Below are 22,813 nucleotides of genomic sequence, written 5' to 3' on the forward strand. Positions count from 1 at the left end.
CGCAGAACAGAGTACGGTTTCAATAGAATACATAGACTTTTCTATAGAACCTGCTCTTTTTACATGCTCCTGTCTCCTGAGCTGCACACTTCTAAGGGGTCTTTTGAGCTAATGCTGGGGTTATCAAAACATGGAACGCTAATGATCTGAGTGGAATTAAAGGGTCAGAAAATATATAATTTTCTTTCAAACGTTTAACCTGTGTTAGGAGAATGACTATTCTCAACATAACCATTCATTGCGTATTAAAAAGTATAAAAAAAGATAAATGTAATATATCTGAACAATAACACATTGACTCTGCAGTCAATTGTTACATTACATTGACCGATGTGCCATTTCCTTTTTGGAAGCTTAGCAATAAAGCCTTACATTTCCTTTCTTTGTCAGAAGAAGCAGGTGTTTCTTATAGTTGTCTGCCAGTCTTTGACGTTGACATTGAAGATATCTGAGGATTTTTGCATGCACAGCCCTCATGGAATCTTGGTGGCTTTTTGATTTATGCTTTGACTTGAACTTATTCTCATCTATTCCTTGTGGATTCACTAGTATGGTTAGAGGCTTAGAGCAAATGTCCTGTTGCAAGGTCTATTCTCAGTTTTCTGATGGATGGCGTCACATTATATGTTTAACAATCCCTGGTACAATGAAAAATTCATAGTGCTTTCTATTATTGCGATAGGCCCAGGGCCAAAAGCCGCCCCAAGTCATATACTTTACAGCTGGTTTCAGGTTTACTCTACCATTAGCTTCTATGTCTAGAGCAAGGGTTTGTGCACACAAGCTTGATACCGGCTTGAAAAAGCGCTAAAAAAAGCCAAAAAAAAAAATGAATGTATGCACAGTAATGTCAAAATGACTTGCTGAGCATATGTTCTGTCTTTTGTAACTTTTTTTATCCTCTTCAGGTTTTGAAGTGTAATGACTGAAAGTGACCGCTTCTTTCTTCTAGCGGCTTCTGCTTGGAAGTCTCCACTATGATATGTAATAATAATAAGTTAAAAAACTCTATTTGCAATACAATAGATGTCCATAGAGATGTCAGAGAAGACACATCAGGGAAAACACCAGTCCTGCTTAGTCTTCAACTTCAAAAATGATGCGAATATGACTTTGTCTAAAAGACATTGTGTGCGAATAGTTTAAAGCCCCCGTCTCACATAGCGAGATCGCTAGCGAGATCACTGCTGTGTCACGGTTTTGGTGACGCAACAGCGACCTCACCAGCGATGTCGCTATGTGTGACACTTTGCAGCGATCAGGCCCCTGCTGTGAGGTCACTGATCGCTGCAATGTGTCCTGGACCATTTTTTGGTCGTTGCCCTCCCGCTGGTCAGCACACATCGCTGTGTGTGACCAGCGGGAGCAGCGATCAGGCTGGTAACCATGATAAACATTGGGTTACTAGGGGCACATGCGCACCTAGTAACCCGTTGTTTATCATGGTTACGAGCCTGCTAAAGTGAGCAGTAACCTCCCGCTCACTGTAGCAGAGTGGTAACCATGATAAACAACGGGTTACTAGGTGTGCGTGTGCCCCTAGTAACCCGATGTTTACCATGGTTACCAGCCTGCTCCTGCTTCAGCAGCAGGCTGGCAACCAGGAGCAGGACATCGTGGAAAGATTCTTTCCACGATGTCGCTGCTCCCCTGATTGTTGGTGAGCCTGCCTGTTTGACAGCTCACCTGCGACCACATAGCGACGCAGCAACGATCCCTGACAGGTCATATCGTTGTCGGGATCGTTGCAGCGTCGCTAAGTGTGACGGGGCCTTTAGATTGCCTTTTGGCTTACCTGCTCTAATTTGTGGAACCTTGTTGGGAAGGCCCTGGCAGTTTTTCCACTTGTACATGATCTCCAACAGTAGAATGATTCATACCCAATTGTTTGGTGATCTTTGGAAATCCTTTTCAAGGCTCACATACAGCTATAACTTCATTGGCCTGGTGCATGGTGTCAAGGTATTTCCATACATTTCAACAGCAGAGCAAACCAAACGAGGAGTATGTTTTATATTTGTTTTATTTTGTGTGTTGCTCCATCATATTGTTTGCCACAATTGTGATAATTGTGTCAAAATAACAGTAAAAAAATGTGGAAAACATCTAATTTAAATACTCAAATGGGGAATTCATCAAGACTGGTGTTTAATATGCATCCTGATCAAAAGTTTGCTTGGGTAAGATACGCCAAATTCATTATAGAGTAACCTTTTTTTTTTTTTGCATAATCGATTTCCAAATGAAATATTAAGAGATTATCCAAAAGTTGAAATGCCATGCTGTGGTGCAGGTCTATTGGGTGGTTTTCATCTTCTGCACCCAGTGATTGCATTTTAGGGTGTGAATGCACATGCGCATCGGTGATCTCGCTATTTAAATGCCGCTGTCAGTGATTGAAAGTGTCAGTTAAATGGTTTAACAGCAGTGATCGAAGCAAGCAGTTACAGGAAGATGTCAACTGTGTAGCACAGCCACCATCTCCCAGGTATGTTGTGGGCTCAGGTATTGAACCCGCTCCATACTGCGGAACCTGACGTGTGATTACTATTACATCACACGTCGGGAAGGGGTTAAAAAGACCTTTTATTTCTAATTACAAAATTAAAAGGAGTCACTGAGTATTAACATCTCTTATATTGTTAAAACAGTGCACTTCTTCCTGAGTAGTCCAGGTTTCCGGATTCTCTGTAAGATGTATATTTTGTGGAGGATTCCTAAGATCAGATGGCATTGTTTTTTAGAGAGCATCTTATAAAGAAACTGTGGTGTAGAACCACTTTCACAAAGAAGACACACCACTAGCCCAAAGTTGGTTCTCTATTTACGGTAGTCATTTGAACCTCAAATGACTAAATAAAGTAGCTGCTAACTCCCCAGCCCCATACTGATAACCAGAAGAGTGCACATAGGTCTCCAGTTTGGATGTAGTTGTGTTTGCACATCTTTATATGACTGCCTTAGATCGCGGGAGTCTCAGCGGCTGGAGGCTCACCAGTATAGTCATTTAAAAAGCAGGACAGCTTTTTGCTCAAGCAATAGTGGTTTTGTTTTGACCTTCCATTTTCTAGTTTTATTAAAAGTATTAAAACACACAATGGTGAAGGATATGGCCTGAACAGAATCTTCACCAACATGTTTCTACTGAGCTCCTCCAGTACTAGTTTTACAATCCCTATTCATCCTGCATTATACTTCTCCAACTGGGGTGTAAATGCCCTCTAAGTGACCTCCTTCCCTGTAGTTAAACAGGTTGTCCACTACTATACATAATGCCCCCATCGATTTAAACTGTGGAAACAGCAAGTGTTTTTGTAAACACCTTCTGTGGTCATTCTTGCCTGTGAGCGGCGCTATTGCTAACCGTTCACTAGGCATCACATGACCCCGGCTGCAGGCGGCTCCGGCATCTGCTGATGTCACGTCAAGTTCCGGCTGCAGCTGGGCGTGACCCAGTGACGCGCACCGCAGTGATTGACGGGCTGTGGGCGGGGTTTCACCACACGTCACAACCCAGCATCCCCTGTGCGCTTTTCCAATTAAAGAAGAGGAGAGGGAAAGCGCGCGGGGGATGCTGGGTTGTGACGTGTGGTAAAACCCCACCCACAGCCCGTCAATCACTGGGGTGCGCGTCACTGGGTCACGCCCAGCTGCAGCCGGAACTTGACGTGACATCAGCGGATGCGGAGCCGCCTGCAGCCGGGGGCCTGTGAGCAGTCAGCAATAGTGCAGGCAAGAATGACCACAGAAGGTATTTACACAAACACTTGTTTCCACAGTTTAAATTGGGGCATTGTTAATAGTAGTGGACAACCTGTTTAAGGTATTATTGGACCCTCTCCCCCCTCCCACATCATTTGTGCCTATTTCTTTCTTGTACGGTGTCTTTCTAGATATAAGAACTGAAGCAGCCCAAACACAAGCTAGGGGCAATAAGGAGGTAAATGTTGGGGCCATGTCCAATGAGCAGTGTGAGTTGGCTTTTGAGATTCCCAAGCTTGTTCCCTCAGTTATTTTGAAAGGGCCACCCAATTATATAGCTTGCATCAAACATACAGTCCAGTACATCTACCCTACACTGGTTACATCTCCAGAACCTAAATGTGTGTGTCATGAGGGCATGGTGACCTTTCTTTCTATTATAGGACTGCTGAGCGAGGTATACTGGGTCCAGGTAGTCAAATTCCTGCATGTTTATTACAGAAGACTCCAAGTCCTGCTTTACTTATTTATCTGACTTACATATCACCATCATATTCCACAACACTTTACAGATATCATCATCACCCCCACATTGGGGTTCACAATATAAATTTCCTATCAGTACTTCCTTGGAGAAAACTAGGGTATCTGGAGGAACCCCACACAAACACGGGGAGAACATACAAACTCCTTGCAGATGTTACCCTTTGTGGGATTTGACCCCAGCATTGCAACTCCACAGTGCTAAGCACTAAGCCGCCATGAATGGACATACAGTATTTTACAAAAGACATTGTTGCTCAGAAATGTGTGGCTAGATAATGTCCCAGTCTCTATGCAGTTTTTGATTGGAAATCAGCAATGGATCTTTATCTCTCTATTTTAGAAAAAGGCTCGCAAGTTTTCTAAAATCTGAGTTAGGTGGACTAGTTTCCATTATAACCTTAGCCTCCCATAAAGCCCCTCATAAACCTTACATGGCTGTCGTTCAACACGATGGTTTGACTGATCATTTGGCTGGCAGCTATCTCGCCCGACTCTCCAATACACAGGAGCATTCATGGCAGACGTGTGTTCTCTATCAGAAGGCCGCTGACAGACATCTCTTGTTCCGGCTAATGATAGGGAGAACAAAATGATCAACAATTCAAAATCGGACATGCAGGATACTTATCCTCCCTGCCATCATTTGTCAGGGGCCACCATACACATTAGACTGTTGGCGTAACCCACTGTTTGGCTATGGGTAATCTCATATGTATGGGTGCTTTAGGTTTGCCTCCCATGTGCTAGTACTTAATCAGATTCATATGCATGCATGTTCTCCTAACTAACCCCAGGTAGAAACAAGACACACAGCAGGAATGGTTGAATAGTTTTCACCCTATTGTTAGAGGCGAATTTTACAGATGATATATAGGGTTTGGAAATCCACCCCAGGCAAGGAAAGTCTTTCTCTGCGTAGTATCGAAATTACTATCCGCTTATGAAAGGTCTCATATATGTGCAGAATATGGCATTTCATGCACAGTTAGGTCCAGAAATAGTTGGACAATGACCCAAGTTTTGGAATTTTAGCTGTTTATCAAAAGATATTCAATATACAGTTATATAATCAGTATGAACTTAAAGTGCAGACTCTCAGCTTTAATTTGAGGGTATTCACATCCTAATTGGAGTAAAGGTTTAGGAATTACAGCTCTTTATTACGTAGCTTTTTGCTAATTTCATGTGTAATTTATTAATTGCTGAATGTACAATCGATAAACAGGAATCGTGCAAAATATCTTCGTAGAACAATGTTTCTACCTGGGAAAAGTTGAGTTCTTATCGTACTAGACACATCTTTTTCCCTATACATAATTACTTACATAGCTACCATATAACATGACAACCATCATTCCCGTGGAATGGAATTATGATACTTTTATTTTTAAAGGGAACCTGTCAGCTGTTTTTTGCTATTTAATCTGAGATAAGCATAATGTAGAGACAGAGACCCTGATTCCAGTGATATGTCACTTACTAGGGTGCTTGTTATTGTTCAATATAATTTGTGGAGATTATCACTATATTACTAGGTATTTTGTAGTCCTCCTGCTCTGTATAACCCTACCCCCACCACTGATTATCAGCTTTCTGCCAAAGTACAGTGTACATAGAAAGCTGACCATACGGGGTGTCTTCCCCTCATGCTTCAAACATGCCTCAATCACACCCATCCTCAAAAAGCCCTCCCTTGACCCATCCTCTCTGACTAGCTATCGCCCCATATCACTTCTCCCCTATGCCTCAAAACTACTGGAACAACACGTCCATTCTGAACTGTCCTCCCACCTCTTCTCCTGCTCCTTCTTCGACCGCCTACAATCTGGTTTCCGACCGCACCATTCTACTGAAACTGCACTGACTAAAGTCACCAACGACCTTCTAACCGCCAAATGTAAGCGACACTACTCTGTCCTCCTTCTCCTGGACCTGTCATCTGCCTTCGACACAGTGGACCATTCCCTCTTACTACAAACTCTCATCTCTCGGCATCACAGACTTAGCCCTATCCTGGATCTCCTCATACCTAACAGACCGGACATTCAGTGTCTCCCACTCACACACCACCTCCTCATCTCGCCCCCTATCTGTCGGTGTCCCCCAAGGTTCAGTCCTAGGACCTCTGCTCTTCTCCATCTACACCTTAGGCCTGGGACAGCTCATAGAGTCTCACGGCTTTGATTATCACCTCTATGCTGATGACACACAGATCTACCTCTCTGGACCCGACATCTCCTCCCTGCTAACCAAAATCCCATAATGCCTGTCTGCTATTTCATCTTTCTTCTCTGCTAGATTTCTAAAACTTAATATGGACAAAACAGAATTCATCATCTTTCCGCCATCCCATTCACCCCCCCCCCCAACTGACCTATCTATCAATGTCGATAGCTGTCCACTCTCCCCAGTCCCTCAAACTCGCTGCCTTGGAGTAACCCGGGACTCTGATCTCTCCTTCAAACCACATATCCAAGCCCTTTCCACTTCCTGCCGACTCCAACTCAAAAATATCTCCCGGATCCGCACATTCCTCAACCATGAATCTGCAAAAACAGTAGTGCACGCCCTCATCATCTCCCGCCTCGACTACTGCAACCTCCTGCTCTGTGGCCTCCCTTCTACCACTCTTGCACCCCTCCAATCTATCCTAAACTCTGCTGCCCGACTAATCCACCTGTCCCACCGTTATTCCCCGGCCTCTTCTCTCTGTCAATCTCTTCAGTTCAAAACCCTAACCATGGCATACAAAGTCATGCACAACCTGTCTCCTCCATATATCTGTGACCTAGTCTCCCGTTACATACCCACACGCAACCTCCGATCCTCACAAGATCTCCTTCTCTACTCCTCTCTTATCTCCTCCTCCCACAATCGCATACAAGATTTCTCCCGTGCTTCCCCCCTACTCTGGAACTCTCTACCCCAACACATCAGACTCTTGTCGACCGTGGAAACCTTCAAAAGGAGCCTGAAGACCCACCTCTTCCGACAAGCCTACAACCTGCATTAACCACCGCTGCATGACCAGCTCTACTCTCACCTACTGTATCCTCACCCATCCCTCGTAGATTGTGAGCCCTCGCGGGCAGGGTCCTCGCTCCTCCTGTGCCAGTCGCTGTCACACTGTGTTCAAGATTATTGTATTTGTCTTTGCTATGTATACCCCTTTTCACATGTAAAGCGCCATGGAATAAATGGCGCTATAATAATAAATAATAATAAATAATAATAATAATACGAAGTTATACGGAGAACTGGGAGATATACAGTAGAGAAAACTGTGATTTTATCAAAACTGCACCGAGCAGTGCAATAAGTGACACATTGCTGAGATCAGAGTACATGTCCCTACATCATGCTGCTCTCAGGGTATATAACAAAAATCTAGTGAAAAATAATCTTTAAAATTTTCATTTATTTGTTATAATTTTACAACTTAAGATTTTGCTTGAGAAAATTTCTTCTCTCTTCTAATAAATAATCTTCCATGTTTCAGTGGAGGTAATGAAATAAGAACCAAGCATAGAAATAAATAAAAATAATGACTCAGAAGAGTGGTAAGGGCATCCATGATCGTTATTGTCACCACAAGATAACTTTACACTACAACTGTGTGGTCAGTACTTGGCTGTCCGTCACTGTATAATAGCATAGAATTTACCTTTTTTTTCCTGAAAAGGATGCTGATCTGGAATTATGTGTAGATTAATGAATGGAAAACTAGAGGAGTTACCTATGGTAGCTAATCTGATACCAGCTCCTAATTTTTGAGGCCTTTGGAAAATAAAAGTTGTATCCTGATTACTTGCTTTAGGGGATTTGTTACAACAAATGGAATAATAGCTCTTAATTTGATAACTTCTTTGCAATTTCCTTTCCATGAGTGGTCATAAATCTCCCCAGTTCACTTCTGAAGCTTAACCCCTTAGTGACGGAGCCAATTATGTCCTTAAAGGGGTTTTCCCACGAACGAAAGTTCATTTTAATCAATAGATATTGGAATAATAAGTTCCACAACTGGATGTGTTTAAATAAAATGTTCCTGTGCTGAGATAATCCTATAAATGTGTCCTGCTGTGTACTGTGTAATGGCTGTGTCTGACCGTACAGGAACATGGTCTGATCATACCACATCTCCTGGGCAGGGGAGGAAGCAGAAGAGTATACAGACAGGACAGCATGGGGGTCACAGCTGATTCTTTCTGTGAGATAAAACATTTCCCTGCCTCTTTTTAAACCATGTTTTACCTGAAAGAATCAGCTGTGATCCCGTGCTGTAATGTCTGTATACCCTTTTGCTTTTTCCCAGCCCAGGAGCTGTGATATGATCAGACTGTGTTCCATACACTGTCAGACACGGCCATTACACAGGGGAACATTTATAAGATTATCTCAGCACAGGAACATTTTATTTAAACACATCCAGTTGTGGAAGTTATTATTATTCCAAGATCTATTGATTAAAATGAACTTTCATTCGTGGGAAAACCCCTTTAATGACCAGGCCAATTTTTACAATTCTGACCACTGTCAATTTATGAGGAAATTACTCTGGAACGCTTTAACAGATCCCACTGATTCTGAGACCGTTTTTTTCGTGACATATTGTACTTCATGACGGTGGTAAAATTTCTTCAATATGACTATCGTTTATTTGTGAAAAAACAGAAATTTGGCAAAAATTTTGCAATTCTCAAATTTTTAATTTTTATGCCCTTAAATCAGAGAGATATGTCACCCAAAATAATTAATAAATAACATTTCCCACATGTCTACTTTACATCAGCACAATTTTTGTAACAACATTTTTTTTTTGTTAGGAAGTTATAAGGGTTAAAAGTTGACCAGCGATTTTTCATTTTTCCAACAAAATTTACAAACCCATTTTTTTATGGACCACATTACATTTGAAGTGACTTTGAGGGGCCTTTATGACTGAAAATCCTCAAAAGTGACACCATTCTAAAAACTGAACCCCTCAAGGTGCTCAAAATCACATTAAAGAAGTTTATTAACCATTCACGTGCTTCACAGGAACTGAAGCAATGTGGAAGGAAAAAATGAACATTTAACTTTTTTCACACAAATTTTACTTCAGACCCCATTTTATTTTTATTTTTGCAAGGGTAACAAGAGAAAATGGACCACAAAATTTGTTGTTCAACTTCTCCTAAGTACGCCGATACCCCATATGTGGGGGAAACGTCTGTTTTGGTGCACGGCAGGGCTCGGAAGGGAAGAAGCGCCATTTGACTTTTTGAACACAAAATTGTCTGGAATCTAGTGCGGACACCATGTCGCGTTTTGAGAGCCCCTGATATGCCTAAACAGTGGAAACCCCCCACAAGTGACCCCATTTTGAAAAGTAGACCCCTCAAGGAACTTATCTAGATGTGTGATGAGCGCCTTGAACCCCCAGGTACTTCACAGAAGTTTATAATGTAGAGCCAAAAAAATAAAAAATCAAACTTTTTCCGCAAAAATGATCTTTTAGCCCCAATTTTTTTATTTTCACAAGGGTAAGAGGAGAAAATGGACCCCGAGAATTGTTGTGCAATTTCTCCTGAGTACACTAATACCCCACATATGGGAAAAAAACACTGTTTGGGCGCACGGTAGGGCTCGGAAGGGACGGAGCATTATTTGACTTTTTGAATGTAAAATTTGCTGGCCTAATTAGCGGACGCCATGTCATGTCGTGTTTGGATAGGCCCTGATGTTCTTAAACAGTGGAAACCCCCCACAAGTGACCCCATTTTGGAAAGTACACTCTCAAGGATTTTATCAAGGGGTATAGTGAACATTTTGAACCCAGAGGTACGACACAGAATTTGATAACATTAGGTCGTCATATTGAATATCTTGTCATTAGTGTTGAGCGCAAGCGCTGTCTACTTGAGTTTGCATTGGTTGCTTGGGTATGCACCAGGTATTGTGGGTGCTCGAGTGAAATGCTCAAGTCCCCGCCCCACATGTTTCGCGGATGTTAGACACCCAAAAAAACATGCGGGATTGCCCAAGCAGACAATCCCTGCATGTTTTTTTTGCTGTATGACAGCCGCAAAACATGTGGGGCAGGGACTCGAGCATGTCACTCGAGCATGTCACTCGAGCACCTGCGATACTCGGTGCATACCCGAGCACCAGATGCAAACTCAAGTAGCGAGCACTTGAGCTCAACACTAGTCGTCATATCGTCAGCATTTTTTTTCTTTACTTTTGAAAAAATCCCAACCCCAACACAACCCTAACTCCAACCCTAGCCCAAACCCTAACACAACCCTAACCCAAACCCTAACACAACCCTAACCCTAACACAACCCCAATCCTAACCCTAACCTTAACCCTACCCCTAATCCTAACCTTAATTCTAACACTAATCCTAACCTCAGCCCTACCCATATTTCTACCCCTAATCCTACTCTTAATCCTACCTCTAATTCTAACCCTAATCGTAACCCTAAGCCCTAACCCCAACCCTAACTGAAAGAATGGAAAAAACATTTTTATTATTTTATAATTTTTATCTATCTAAGGGGCTGACAAAGGGGGATTTGATTATTTTTTTGCTTTTGATTACTGTGATAGGGTTTATCACAGTGATCAAAAGGAACCATAGGGAAAATTCCCTATTGTTGCCAGGTACCGGCTGTCAGATCTCGACGGGTGCACTACGCATGCGCCCGCCATTTTTTTTCTTTACAGGAAGATGACGGAGGGCCGGGGGACGGATCAGGAGATCCGGGGGACGGTAGAGGTACCGGGAGGGCTTCATTTTTCTCTCCTCTGACATGTATATCAAGTGTGCGGGCACACTTTTTTTTTTTGTGATTGCTGACCCTTGGTGCCCCCTTGATTTTTTTACCCAGTTTCCTAGGACACAAATGAGAACAGGATCCCTTTTATTTTTATATCCTAGGAAAATTGATTTTGTCACATACAGTACCCTTCAAAAGTTTGTGGTCATTTAGAAATTTCATTATTTTTGAAAGAAAAGCACATTTTTTTCAATGAAGCTAACATTAAATGAATCAGAAATACACTCTATACATTGTTAATGTGGTAAATGACTATTCTAGCTGCAAACATCTTGTTTTTATTGCAATATCTACATAGGTGTATAGAGGCCCATTTTCAACAACCACCACTCAAGTGTTTTAATGGTACATTATGTTTGCTAACTGTATTAGAAGGCTAATGGATGTTTAGAAAACCCTTGCACAAGTATGTTAGCCCAGATGAAAACGGTTTGGCTGATTTGAGAAGCTATAAAATTGACCTTCCTTTGAGCTAGTTGAGAATCTGGAGCATTACATTTGTTTGTTCTATGAAACTCTCAAAATGGCCAGAAAAAGAGAACTTTCATGTGAAACTCGACAGTCTATTCTTGTTCTTAGAAATGAAGGCTATTCCATGCGAGAATTTGCCAAGAAACTGAAGATTTCCTACAATGGTGTGTACTACTCCCTTCAAAGGAGAGCACAAACAGGCTCTAACCAGAGTAGAAAGAGAAGTGGGAGGCCCCGCTGCGCAACTGAGCAACAAGGCAAGTACATTAGATCTCTAGTGTGAGAAATCGACACCTCACAGCTCAACTGGCAGCTTCATTAAATAGTACATGCAAAACGCCAGTGTCAACGTCTACAGTGAAGAGGCTACTCCGGGATGCTGGCCTTCAGGGCAAAGTGGCAGAGAAAAAGCCATATCTGAGACTGGCTAATAAAAGGAAAAGATTAATATGGGCAAAAGAACACAGACATTGGACAGAGGAAGATTGGAAAAAAGTTTTATGGACAGATGAATCAAAGTTTGAGGTGTTTGGATCACATTTGTGAGTCGCAGAACAACTGAAAAGATGCTGGAAGAGTGCCTGACGCCATCTGTCAAGCATGGTGGAGTTAATGTGATGGTCTGGGGTTGCTTTGGTGCTGGTAAAGTGGGAGACTTGTACAAGGTAAATGGGATTTTGAATAAGGAAGGCTATCACTCCATCTTGCAGCGCCATGCCATACCCTGTGGACAGCGCTTGATTGGAGCCTACAACAGGACAATGACCTAAAGCACACCTCCAAATTATGCATGAACTATTTAGGGAAGAAGCAGGCAGCTGGTATTCTATCTGTAATGGAGTGGCCAGCGCAGTCACCAGATCTCAACCCCATTGAGCTGTTGTGGGATAAGCTTGACCGTATGGTACGCAAAAAGTGCCCATCAAGCCAATCCAACCTGTGGGAGGGGCTTCAGGAAGCATGGGGGGGGGGATTTCTCAAGATTACCTCAGCAAATTAACAGCTAGAATGTCAAAGGTCTGCAATGCTGGAATTGCTGCAAAGGGAGCATTCTCTGACGAAAGCAAAGTTTGAAGGAGAAAATTATTCTTTCAAATAAAAATCATTATTTCTAACCTTGTCAATGTCTGGACTATATTTTCTATTTATTTTGCAACTCATTTGATAGCTAAAAGTATGAGTTTTCATGGAAAACACAAAATTGTCTGGGTGAGCCCAACCTTTTGAACAGTAGTGTATATTGCACTATATACTCTTCCGAATTTGTAGTGAGGAATCTGCTCCTCAAATCCACATTAATTCCACTACATCTGAACTCTCCCTTACAGGGGTATTCTTATCTCGTATCTATGTATATTACATAATGGACAGTATATGCACATGTTGCTTTTTATGGAGAGGTGGAATACATTTCTATACACACGTGTGAGTATTCTACCATCTCTGGGCTGAGAGCGGCGCCTGTCGTGGCTAAGTTGGTGGGATCCGAATCTACTTTGTACATTTCTACTATACAAGATGAGCACACCACATGATGCACGATGGAGCCGGCGCCTGATCTGTGTGTACGATAACCTACGGCTTATAGACAGCTGAGGAGGGTGATCTCTGTAGGTCTCATATCAGAGGTGTTGTTGAGAAATCATCTTTTATCACTTTATATAAATAACCTCTTCCAGGCTAAATGTGATGACAGATTCCCTTTAACGGGGATTGTACAAAATTACAAAAAATCTCTGCTTTCCTGCATAAAGTGTTCTCGGGTTATAGGTGGCGCTGCCTCTCGGCTCCACTAACCTGACCAGGCTGAGGTGCAGCACCACACACACATGAGGATAGGGGGCGCTGTTTATGGCAGAACACCACCATATTTATCCCAAATAACCCCGTTATTAACCAGTGTGGGCTCACACCAAGTGACAATGCTGCAAATAATTTAGCAGGAAATCTGAAATACCAATCTACACCGAATCATGTGGATATTGCAGCAGATTTGCCTCTGATTTTCTTGTATGTTATGAAAAGAAAAAAAAAGTCAATCATTTTGAAATCCGCAGAAAAGATACAATGCATTGTACATAATGCACCTCACCTGCTGCAGAACCTCATAATACACTTCAGCTGCTGCAGAACCTCATAATACACACCTCATGTGCTGCAGAGCTTCATATTAGACACTTCAGCTGCTGCAGAACCTCATATTAGACATCTCAGCTACTGTAGAACCTCATATTATATACCTCAGCTGCTGCAGAACCTCATATTATATACCTCAGCTGCTGCAGAACCTCATAAAACACCTCAGCTGCTGCAGAACCTCATAATACACCTCAGCTGCTGCAGAACCTCATAATACACACTTCAGCTGCTGCAAAACCTCATAATACACCTCAGCTACTGTAGAACATTATAATATACCACTGCTGCTGCAGAACCTCATAATACACACCTCAGCTGCTGCAAAACCTCATAATACACCTCAGCTGCTGCAGAACCTCATAATACACCTCAGCTGCTGCAGAACCTCGTAATACACCTCAGCTGCTGTAGAACATTATAATATACCACTGCTGCTGCAGAACCTCATAATACACCTCAGCTGCTGCAGAACCTCATAACATGATGAATCATGAAGGTGTATAATCTGCGCTCAGTGAGGGCTCGCTCACACTGGCGAGTAACATCAATGATTCTGTCATGTGACAGCATCGGATGCAATATCCAAATGACCCTCAGCTTAAACTGTGTTGCGAGCGTGAGCCAAGTGTCATTATACTAAGATCCGATTCTGGCGTGCGAGAATCAGATCACAGGTGCGGAGAAGATTGAGAACTTAATTTCTCCATCTCGTTCATTCTGTGAGTCAGCATATATCGGACTGCACTCAGATGGCATACAAGTGCAGTCCGATGCTTTGCACGCACCAATAGACTCGGCATGAGAAAATAGACGCTAGTCGGCACTGCCCCATAGTATCCAGTGGGGGGAAAAAGTATTTAGTCAGCCACCAATTGTGCAAGTTCTCCCACTTAAAAATATGAGAGAGGCCTGTAATTAACATCATAGGTAGACCTCAACTATGAGAGACAAAATGAGAAAACAAATCCTGAAAATCACATTGTCAGATTTGGAAAGAAATTTCAAATTTTGGTGGAAAATAAGTATTTGGTCAATTACAAAAGTTCATCTCAATACTTTGTTATATATCCTTTGTTGGCAATGACAGAGGTCAAACGTTTTCTGTAATTCTTCACAAGGTTAGCACACACTTTTGCTGGTATGTTGGCCCATACCTCCATGCAGATCTCCTCTAGAGCAGTGATGTTTTGGGGCTGTCGCTGGGCAACACGGACTTTCGACTCCCTCCAAAGGTTTTCTATAGGGTTTAGATCTGGAGACTGGCTAGGCCACTCCACCTTGAAATGCTTCTTACGAAGCCACTCTTTCGTTGTCCTGGCGGTGTGCTTGGGATCATTGTCATGCTGAAAGACACAGCCACGTTTCATCTTCAATGCCCTTGCTGATGGAAGGAGGTTTGCACTCAAAATCTCACGATACATGGCCCCATTCATTCTTTCATGTACACGGATCAGTCGTCCTGGTCCCTTGGCAGAGAAACAGATCCAAAGCATGATGTTGCCACCCCCATGCTTCACAGTAGGTATGGTGTTCTTTGGATGCAACTCAGCATTCTTTCTCCTCCAAAAACGACGAGTTGTGTTTCTACCAAACAGTTCTACTTTGGTTTCATCTGACCATATGACATTCTCCCAATACTCTTCTGGATCATCCAAATGCTCTCTAGCAAACTTCAGACTGACCCGTACATGAAATGGCTTAAGCAGGGGGACACGTCTGGCACTGCAGGATCTGAGTCCCTGGCGGCGTAGTGTGTTACTGATGGAAGCCTGTGTAACGTTGGTCCCAGCTCTCTGCAGGTCATTCACTATGTCCCCCCGTGTGGTTCTGGGATTTTTGCTCACCGTTGTTGAGATCATTTTGACCCCATGGGGTGAGATCTTGTGTGGAGCCCCAGATCGAGGGAGATTATCAGTGGTCTTGTATGTCTTCCATTTTCTAATTATTGCTCCCACAGTTGATTTCTTCACACCAACCTGCTTGCCTATTGTTGATTCAGTCTTCCCAGCCTGGTGCAGGGCTACAATTTTGTTTCTGGTGTCCTTCGACAGCTCTTTGGTCTTCACCATAGTGGAGTTTGGAGTGTGACTGTTTGAGGTTGCGAACAGGTGTTTTTTATACTGATAACAAGTTCAAACAAGTGGCAGTACTAAGGGTAATGAGTGGAGGACAGAGGAGACTCTCAACCCCTTACTGGCCCAGGGTGTATCAGTACGCCCCAGGCCATCAACCCCGGTTCAGTGAGGGCTCCGGCGCTGAGCCCGCACTGAACCGGGCACATGTCAGCTGATTATTACAGCTGACATGTGCCCGCAACAGCCGCGGGTGGAATCGCGATCCACCCGCGGCTGTTAACATGTTAAATTCCGCTGTCAATCTCTGACAGCGGCATTTAACATCGACGTGCCGGAAGCGCGGCATTAGCCCCGCCCATTGGTGACCCCGTCACGTGATCGAGTTTAAAAAACATGTTTTTAAAAATATTAAAACAATTAAAAAAATATAAAAGTTTAAATCACCCCCCTTTTGTCCCATTCAAAATAAAATAATAAAAAATAAACCCCACATACACATATTTGGTATCGCCGCGTTCAGAATTGCCCGATCTGTCAATATAAAAAAAGAATTAATCCGATTGGTAAATGGCGTAACGAGAAAAAATTCCAAATGCCAGAATTGCTTTTTTTTGGTCGCCACAACATTGCAATAAAATGCAATAACGGGCGATCAAAACATCGGATGTACCCCAAAATGGTATTAATAAAAACGTCAGCTCGGCGCGCAAAAAATAAGCCCTCACCCGGCCCCAGATCCTGAAAAATGGAGACGCTACGGGTCTCAGAAAATGGCGCCATTTTTTTTTTTTTTTTTATAGCAAACTTTGGATTTTTTTTTCACCACTTAAATAAAAAAGAACCTATACATGTTTGGTGTCTACGAACTTGTAATGACATGGAGAATAATAATGGAAGGTCAGTTTTAGCATCCAGTGAACGTGGAAATAAAAAAAAAAAAAGCAACTGTGGAATTGCATTTTTTTTGCAATTTCACCGCACTTGGAATTTTTGTCCCGTTTTCCAGTACATGATATGGTAAAACTAGTAATGGCGTTTAAAAATACTACTCGTCCCTCAAAAAATAAGCCCTCACATGGCCATATTGACCAAAAAATAAAAACGCTATGGCTCTGGGAAGAAGGGGAGCAAAAAACGAAAAAGCAAAAACGGAAAATCCTAAGGTCGCGAAGGGGTTAAAGAAAAAGTCACAGGTCTGTGAGAGCCAGAAATCTTGCTTGTTTGTAATTGACCAAATACTTATTTTCCACCAAAATTTGAAAAAAAATTCTTTCTAAATCAGACAATGTGATTTTCAGGATTTGTTTTCTCATTTTGTCTCTCATAGTTGAGGTCGACCTATGATGTCAATTACAGGCCTCTCTCATCTTAAGTGGGAGAACTTGCACAATTGGTGGCTGACTAAATACTTTTTTTCCCCACTGTAACATTGGAGCAAATGCTATCTGATGAAACATCGGATAGCACTCATGCGAGTTATACGGCCAGTGTTAGTGAGCCCTTAGGACGACGCTCTACTTGCCGATTCGAGCGGTCATGTGATCACTCACATGAGATTTGCAGACTTGTGGTTATGTGACGATTGACATCTCCTCCTGTTTCATTGTTCTAAGTTTCAATTGAGAGAAGCAGGAAGAGATGTCAATCGTCACATGACCCTAAGTCTGCAAATCGCACGTGAGCGATTACGTGATAACAGCTCAAATCAACAAGTAGAACGAAATCCTAAGGAAGCTTATTATCAGGACTCAGCATCTCACTGTGCAGAATTACAAACATGTAAATGACACCTATATATTACACACATATGCATTACACTCTACACATGCCCTGCACCTCCTCTACAACCAGGGGCCTTTCAGATGCCCACAGCTGTTGAGCACAATGGCGTAACTTCGTAGGCTCCGTCTGACGTCATTACACCTATCAGATGCCAGCAGCTGCAGAGCAAGTGCAGGACAGGGAGTTCGTGCCTCTCTGCTCTGAAGCGGTTTCCAATTGGGGGTACAGCCGAGGAAATAGCAATGACCCCCCTCACTCATGGGCCTGATAGATAGATGATAGATGGCTATATGGATGGATAGATAGATAGATAGATGGATAGATAGATAGATAGATAGATAGATAATAGATAGATGGATAGATAGATAGATAATAGATAGATGGATAGATAGATAGATAGATAGCTTATGCAGTAGGAGCAGTGAAGGCGCCCCTCCCCCTCTCTCTGCTGCTGTCGGCTGTGCAGACAGTAGTGATGGGCAGTCCGGCTCTTTTTGGTAATCTGGCTCTCCTGGCTCCGCTCCCCAGAAAGAGCCGGCTCTTTTGGATCCTAGATTGATCCCTATTTAAATATGTTTTCACCATAGTTAAGCTGATGCCAATGCGACAGAAACCCCGCCCACTTACAGCCGAAACTCCGCCTACTTGCTATTAACTAATTATTTTGATGAGTGGGCGGAGTTTGGTTTGGGTGAGCGGGGTTACGTCCACCGAACACCGGAATTTTACGCCCAGTGAGAGCCATTCAGAGAAGTTAGTGGCTCTCACTGGGGTGCCGGATCCCATCATTCATATCAGGGAGCCGGCTCTTTGTACTGAGTTGTTTGCCAAGGACCCATCACTAGCAGACAGGACACAGAGCAGAGCACAGATGGAGGGAACGACGCCCTCTGCATTGTTCGAGCTGCAGCCTGGGCAGAGCTGGAGCAGCAAATGAAAGTGAGTTGCAGCGCCCCCTCTAGTGTCTGACGGCTGGCGCCCTGTGCCACCGCACGGGTCGCACATAGGTGGAGCTGGCCATGATAATACGCTCACACTAACGTATAAAAAATCAGTCCCATTCTCATGCACAACAGTGGTACGATTTTTTCCTCACTTGTCATCCGTGTTCTGTCCATGTGCAATCGTTTTTTTTACCCAGCAATTATTAATCATTTACAGGAACATTTACAGCTTCCCATCTTACAGAATTGTAATGTATCTGTAAAAATTGGATGCCATACTGATGGTCTGGATGAGCCCACATACAGCCCCCAATATACTGTAAGAGCCCACACACAGTCCCCTATATACTGTAAGAGCCCACACACACACCCTAACACCCTATATACAGTATGAGCCGCCACATAGCCCCCCATATACAGTGTGAACACACACATAGCCTCTTTATATACAGTATGAGACACAACATAGCCTCTCTATGTACAATATGAACCCTCACATAGTGCCCTGAATACAGTATGACCCTCCACATAGCCTCCTATATGTAGTATGAGCCCCCACATATGCTCTCTATATACAGTCTGAGCCCCCACATAGCCTCTCTATATACAAATGAGCCCCCAGACATCCCATACACACATGAAAAAAAACAACACATACTCACCTCGCTCCCATTCCCCCAGCACTCTGCTGTCTCCAATGCACTGACTATCTGCACAGCAGACGCGATGAAGTGACGCCATCACATCTGCTGGCTCAGATGCACACGCTGATTGGTGGAAAAAGGAGCTGGCGGCTCCATCCTCCACTAATGTAATCACCACTGTCTGCATCCCGAGGATATGGATAGCAGTGGTGGACGGGCAGTGGCGCGGCCTGTGGGCCACTGTTTCAGTCCTTTGGCTGTCTTGGCCTGTGGGCAGCAGTTTGCCCGGCTCTGCAGTCAACACCGTTACTTCTGGGGCCAACACTGTCACTGTACATGGTATTTTCTAATTGACATCCTACAAATCCCATACTTTCCATATTTTTTGAGAAGCTATGAACTATTCAGTCTGATTAGTTCTATTGCAGTCTCAGTAATTCTATTACAATAATTCAGAAAATTGCAGTGTAGAAAATGTACTTGAGTGAAATGATCTGTTATTATAACATAATACATTGGCATATAGTTTGGCCCATAGTTTTGACATGTTATTAATGTGTGCCTGTAATATATGGATTATGTGATAACAGTTATGATATCTGATACCACGTTTTTCTAAATCAAACTGGAAAAACTGGAGAGACATAAAGCGCAAATAGGGTCTTATCTGATAATCAAGTGGTATAAAATATTATAGGTATGCTCACATGATAGGGTTGTGACAGTCACAACCCCTATAGAAGCATGTAAAGGCTGCAGGAGGACCACCAAGGAGATATGTTACAAAAAATGAGGAATGCGGTGGTTCAGAGTCCGCGCTGCCCAATGGTTCAAATATAGGATCACACACAAGGGTGAAGCATGAATGCGGTTTATTTTGTCAACGCATTTCAAGGTTTTCAAACCTCTTCATCAGGCCCGAAAAACAATGATAAGATACAACTCAAAAAGTGCAGGAATACATAGACAATGCTGATCTGAAATACAAATGTATAAGGATAAAAAAATTAAATATGTATAGAATTTTTCATAAATAAATGTTGTCATGTCTTTTTACACATGACATTTATTTCTGAAAAATGCTACATATATACTTAATTTTTTTATCCTTATACATTTGTTACAAGTATATACATACATTTCTTTTTTTATTTTTACAGTTATATATTTTGTTTTATTCTGCTTGCAATCTTTGTATCTGCTACAGTGATGTGGTATCATATGACCTCAAAGGTTCGTTGCTGCGCGCCTTTTTTTACATTAATTGTCTACTTTTTGAGTTGTATCTTATCATTGTGGTTGGTCCTGATGAAGAGGTTTGAAAACCTTGAAACGCGTTGACAAAATAAACCGCATTCGTGTGTGATCGTATATTTAAACCATTGGGCAGTGTGGATTCTGAACCACCGCAATCCTCATTGTTTACCACGACTTTCTAAGCTCTATTAACATTAGATGTCATGGCTGCTGTTTTCTAATGAAAGCAATAATGTGAACTCCATCGGACTCAATTGAGTTAGTTATATATTGGTTATCTTCATCTTAAATGGAATTCATCAGTATAAGCTGCTAGGAAATGTTAAAGGGCAGCAAAAGCTGAAAAGTATTAGGGCCCAGTCAGACGGCCGTACTACTCGCACGAGGATCGCATCGCAATCCATGGACTGGCCGTCGACTCTCTTGACCTGAGTGTGACAGCTGCATAGAAATACATGCTGTCATGCTCAGGTTAGGAAAGCCGACAGCCAGTCTGAGGATTGTGATGCAATCCTTGTGCGAGTAGTACGGCCGTCTGACTGGGCCCTAATTTGTATTGTATTAATTGAAATGCCTCATCTCATGCTTAGCAGCCAAGCAGGTTATACAAATCAGCTGACTAACAACTATCTCTGTATGCACACTTATTCAGGGAAGGCTGGGACCCTCTGATTAGGACCACCTCCTTGACTGCTAGGTCTAGAATGAGCAGGGATTTCAACCAATAAAATACAAGTTATATTAAATCTTTTCCCACAAACCTATATATTAATCTGTTCAGCTTTTCCTATTCTACAACATGCTTCCCATAGATCGCACACCCTTTTCAAGTGGACAGGTTTCCTTTAACCCTTTCACCCCTGGGCCATTTTTTTTTTTTTTTTCATTTTTTTCCTTCCCTCTTCCAAGAGCCATGGCTTTTGTATTCTTCTATCCACATAGCCGTATGAGTGCTTGTTTTTTTTGCAGGAAGAATTGTACTTTTGAATGACACCATTCATTTTGTCATGTTATGCACTGGAAAGCGGGAAAAAAATTCCAAGTGCGTTGAAATAGCAAAAAAGTGCAATTTCACATTTGTTTTTTTTTTTAATTTGCCATGTGAAAAACAATTCGGAAATTAAGAAAAAAAAACAGCTTTTCTTGTGTTGCCATTTTCTGAAATCCGTAACATTTTCATTTTTCGGGATGTGGGGCGTAGGGCTGTATGCAGACTTATTCTTTGTGCACTGAGCTGACGTTTTTACCTATATAATTTTGGGGTAGGTACGATGTTTTGATAGACTCTTATTTCATTTTACCACGATGTTGTGACAGCTAAAAAACCGCAATTCTGTCATTTTGATTTTTTTTCCTCATTACTCCATTTACCTATTGGATTAATTTATTTTCTATTTTAATAAATCAGACTTTACAAACGAAGCGATAACAAATATGTGTATGTTTTAATTTTGTAATAGTTTTATTTTTAATAAGGCAAAAAGGGGTAATTTGATCTTTTGTGTTTTGGTTTTTTTTTTTCATATTTTTAAAAACATTTTTTTTTACTTCTTACTGTATTTTTCTAGTCCCCTTAGGAGACTTGAAGCTACGATAATCTGAATGCTGGCTTTCACAGGAGGATTGTAATAACAGAAATGGGGATCTTCAGCAGCCCCCGGCTGTAATGGCAACCAATCGGCGCCCCACGATCACGTCACAATGGGAGTGTGGAATGATGCCACCCTGCCGACACATGTTAAATGCCACTGTCAGAGATTGACCTGCGGCTGTTAGAGGCACATGACTGTTGATCAGTTGTCATGTGCAGGGAAAGTTGCGAGCTCAGAATGCGAGCCCGCATTAACGGCACATGTCAGTAAGGGGTTAAGGCAGACTTCCGGCCTGTAGCTGGGTTTTATGTGAAATCAGCAAATAATACTGATAGAATGATACATTTATTAACCGTGAAATTGCAACACCAAGAAGAACAAGTCGTGGAATTATGGAAATCACAGGATCGATAGACATGTTGATGATATGCAAAAGATTAAAAAATGGAAACAAAATTTTCAAAACATTTTGAGTATCACACACAGAAATACACGCAATTACAAGCCTTGGCTTGCTATAAATGTTTTTATTAACTGGTGTCTGTGGAATGTTTTGCCACGCTGTATATACTTGGGCACACAAATTATCAAGATCGGCTACTAGCCGCTCTATTTGCAATTGCCAACCAATGACGTTCCAGATGTGCTCGATGGGAGAAAAGTCTGGAGACACTGGTGGCAATGGTCGAAAGCTTAAGCTACGCAGGCTGCTCACAGTAGCACAAATACCATGAGGCCTGGCATCGTCATGTAAAACAACGTCTCCTGGGTCACTTTGGAAAAATGACTGCCCCAATGTTTCCTCGACCAAATCAACGTAACTCTGAGCTGTTAGTGTAC

General features: G+C 42.4%; 1 protein-coding gene across 1 annotated transcript in view; it reads left to right on the top strand.

Annotated features, from left to right (window-relative positions):
• Nucleotides 1-22,813, top strand: part of CUNH1orf232 (chromosome unknown C1orf232 homolog) — a 29,947-nt gene that overhangs the window by 1,646 nt on the left and 5,488 nt on the right. The window lies entirely within an intron of this gene.

Source organism: Phyllobates terribilis, unplaced genomic scaffold, assembly GCF_046119375.1.
Source record: "Phyllobates terribilis strain yellow unplaced genomic scaffold, ASM4611937v1 Scaffold_2__4_contigs__length_985480577, whole genome shotgun sequence".
NCBI classification, from domain to species: Eukaryota; Metazoa; Chordata; class Amphibia; order Anura; family Dendrobatidae; genus Phyllobates; species Phyllobates terribilis.